We start from the raw sequence: 3376 nt of genomic DNA, 5'->3' as shown, positions 1-3376 counted from the left end.
TGCGTTCGGGGATCGGTTATAAAGGCATGAGCGAGTGGCTGAGCAATGAGGAATCATGACTTTTCTCTCATGAAGGAATGTCGAGCTTACCCAGTTCACTTATTTATTAAATACGCACTTAAATAATGTTTATCGAGTGCCAGGTAGGGACTCTGCAAATACTAACTCATTTAATCCTGCTAACGACCCTCTAAGGGAGGTTACTATTTTACTAGTGAGGAAACTGAGGCACACGAGGGGTCATGAACTGACCCAAGGTCACAGAGCTTGGAAGTGGACCCAGGGCCCAGGCCTACCAAGCATGCTCTCATCTTCCTAAAGTCCAGGAAGAAGTTCTATTTGAAGAGAACAGCTGATGATAAGCTATTTATTCGGCGCGGTGCCTTTTCTAGTACATCACTAAAAAGAAAACTCCATTTCTCTCTCTACCGCGGCTGCTACTTCTGGTTTGTTTCCCGCACTGACCACAGGGCAAGGTGTGGGGGGGGAAGGGCGGAGCTGCCACACCCCCTCAGGGTGCATCCCTCTCCCAGCTCCTCCATGTGGTCACCCACTCCGAAGCTTCTGGATGCCTTCATTTAGGGTTTGTATGAAGTATGATTGATGAGATCATTGGCCATTGGCTATTAACTCAAACTCCGGCTTCTCTCCCCTCCCCGGTTGTGGGGGGCGGCTGAAAGTTCCAACCCTCTACTCACATGGTTGGCGACCCTGGAAAACAGCCACCCCATCCTTAGGGGCTTTCCAAAAGTCACCTCCTTAACAGGTGTGCTTGAAAGGGGCCTGTAATAAATAACAAAAGACACTCCCGTCAACTCCCGTCAACTCCATCGTCAACTTCATCGCTCCAGAGCAATTTCAGGAACAAAAACCACACCTTTTAAGAAAAGATATCCCTTTCATTTTTTTTTTTTTTTTTTGCTCTGGAGATGTTTTAGGAGCCAGAGCTGAAGACCAAAATATATATTTCTTTTTATATCACGATAGCGGGGGTGGGAGGGGGAAGGAAGGGAGGGAGGAAGGAAAGGAGAGGAAGAAGTACAAAGGATGGGAGGGTGGGCAGTGGGAGGATCGATACGCACTGGAAGAGATTGCTGGTTTGGATATTTTCTCAGAAGGACGGTGCTGCTGAAGACAAAGCTCTGTCTGGTCCTCAGTTTCCCCGTGTCTGTCATGGGGATTATCACGGCTAACCTGCATTAATTACGGTTTGTTTGTTTATAAACGTACGTCGAATCAGACCATGTTATGTCAATGTACTTTAAAAAACAAACTGATACATGAAATACTTTTGTAATTATGGTCAAGCCGGCATATTTGTTTCTGTTTTCAATTTTTTCTTACTCCGCCCTTCATCTGACTTTGGGGTGAAAAGAAAGAAGACTCAAGAAACTAAAATTCTCACGTTCCCAGACGTCATTAAAGCCAGCTGCTAACCTTTTCCCCTTTGGCAGAACATTCCAAAGAGTACCCCGCTCCCCCAAACGCAAACCGTTCGTTATTATAATGACACCTTCATAAAGGAAACACTTTCTGAATGGCACTCATCCAAAATCTTAAAGTACACTAACCTCCAAGGCTTGAAAACGATTGATCGGCTTCCACGCGTTCAGACCTGTGCTTATCACGAGCGTGAGGATGACACCGTGTGACTGTCTCCTATCTGCAGCGGCAGAGTTTTACTTATGCGAAGCTTCATTCTGTCAGGCCCCTGCCACAGCGGTCCGTTCTCACTTATCCCCTTTGGGGGCCTGCTGTCTCTTTCCTCTTCCGGGGAGTCTCGACTGCAGACGTCGGGGCCACATCGGAGGAGGGCTGGGTCGGGGCGACGGTGCCCTGAGTCTGTGGGAGAACACAGGTTTTCTGTGGAGTCCCTGACCTTGAAGACCTTGTTGACTCCTGGCGAAGATACACGGGTAAGCAGACAGCGTGCGCCGTAGGAAAGGCTTCGGCTGGTGTTTGGGGGCCACAGAGGGCATCTCCTGACCCATGTGCCATGTTCGGAATCCTGGCATGCGGTCCGACACGTTCCCCCACAAGTCTCTTGCATTCCTCATCCCACTGGCTGTCTTTTTCTTAGAGGACACAGATGGCACAAGACGCCGCCCTGATCCTGGCCATCTGTTTTTGAAGAGATTTCTCAGAGCGAGCGCAGTGGAAATCGAATAAATGAATGCCAACGGGTGGAGCTGCGAGCTTAGTGGCAGGCATCTGGAGATGCCCTCAAGAGCTGTGGGACTGGTGGCGGCTTATCCCCAAGGCTGGCCGGGCCGATGCACTGCCCCCCTTGGTAAGAGTGCCTGTCTTCTACGTGTCTTGACAGCTGGCAAGTGCCACAGGTTGTGGTCAGGGCTAGGGCTTTGACTCAGACAGACTGGGGTCCAGATCCTGGGTTTGCCATTTATTAGCTTGTTGAGAAAATAAATATAAAGTATGTAGCAAGTGCCCAATAACTTGCAGGAAACAGTATGATTATTCTTACTCCTAAATCCAAGAAATATATCAAAGACATCTTTAAAATCTACTGATTTCAGAAGAGAAGGATGAGACTAAGCCGTTTCTTGCCACAAAAGAGCTGCGATGTTAGAAAGGCAGCTGGTTTTTGATTATTTTTCCTAAAGCCACTTCCAACGGAATAACTGCGGCCATTCATCTGATGGGTGTGAACGCACGGCGAGGAGGCTGCCCACGGCCTGGGCCTGCTGGTGCCTCAGGAGGTCGCAGTAGCACAATCGAGCCATGCTGCACACCGACCCAGACCTCCCATGGAATCAGAGTCCTACTACGCACAGGTTTCTGAGACCAGCACTCAGGTGTCTCCTATAACCCGGTCCCCTAATAATCGGACTGTCACCTGGCCCTGCTTCTTGGAGTGAAGTGATTTCACTTTGGGTACATGACGACGTAAAGAGACAGTGAATGTAGACCTCGGGGGTGTTGGTCCCTGACCCCAGGCCCTGCAACCTTTCTCCAATGTCTGTTCTTAAATGCCCTGTTACTAGCAGCCCCGTCAGGGAATGGAAAATAACATTAATCTCTTCCTTAAGAGGAAAGGGGAAAATATTACTGAAATGGAAAAAATAATAGAAGAGCTACTTCAAAGTTTTCCCAATGTTTGGGAAATTCAAATCATGGCACAGTGGAGGATATCTGTATTATTAATTTTTTTTTTTACATTAAAAATGTCTTAAACTAAGTGAAGTCTGCAAGAATGTAACAGAAATTTCGATCCGAGGAGCAGAGAGGCTGGTGCTTCTGCAGGTTTTAGACACCTGGACCCATCATACTAGTGCGTGGTTGGGAAAAAGACAATGTGCTTACAGGACAGACTTCTCACTGTGCTTGTGTCTGAGCTGGCTATAGCATTTTCCTGATT

General features: G+C 48.0%; 1 long non-coding RNA gene across 2 annotated transcripts in view; it reads right to left on the bottom strand.

Annotated features, from left to right (window-relative positions):
• The window catches only part of LOC111744107, a 5553-nt gene extending 2262 nt beyond the window's left edge, over window positions 1-3291 (bottom strand). For both annotated transcript variants that reach the window (XR_002782012.1, XR_002782010.1), the window contains exons 1-3: window positions 1572-3291; window positions 1083-1194; window positions 699-783 (exon numbers count right to left, since the gene is read on the bottom strand). This is a non-coding gene — a long non-coding RNA (uncharacterized LOC111744107). The remainder of the gene's footprint in view (window positions 1-698; window positions 784-1082; window positions 1195-1571) is intronic.
• Window positions 3292-3376: the final 85 nt, after the last annotated feature.

The sequence above is a fragment of the Pteropus vampyrus genome, unplaced genomic scaffold (genome assembly GCF_000151845.1).
Source record: "Pteropus vampyrus isolate Shadow unplaced genomic scaffold, Pvam_2.0 Scaffold127, whole genome shotgun sequence".
NCBI classification, from domain to species: domain Eukaryota; kingdom Metazoa; phylum Chordata; class Mammalia; order Chiroptera; family Pteropodidae; genus Pteropus; species Pteropus vampyrus.
This window is presented reverse-complemented; position numbering and strand designations above follow the sequence as displayed.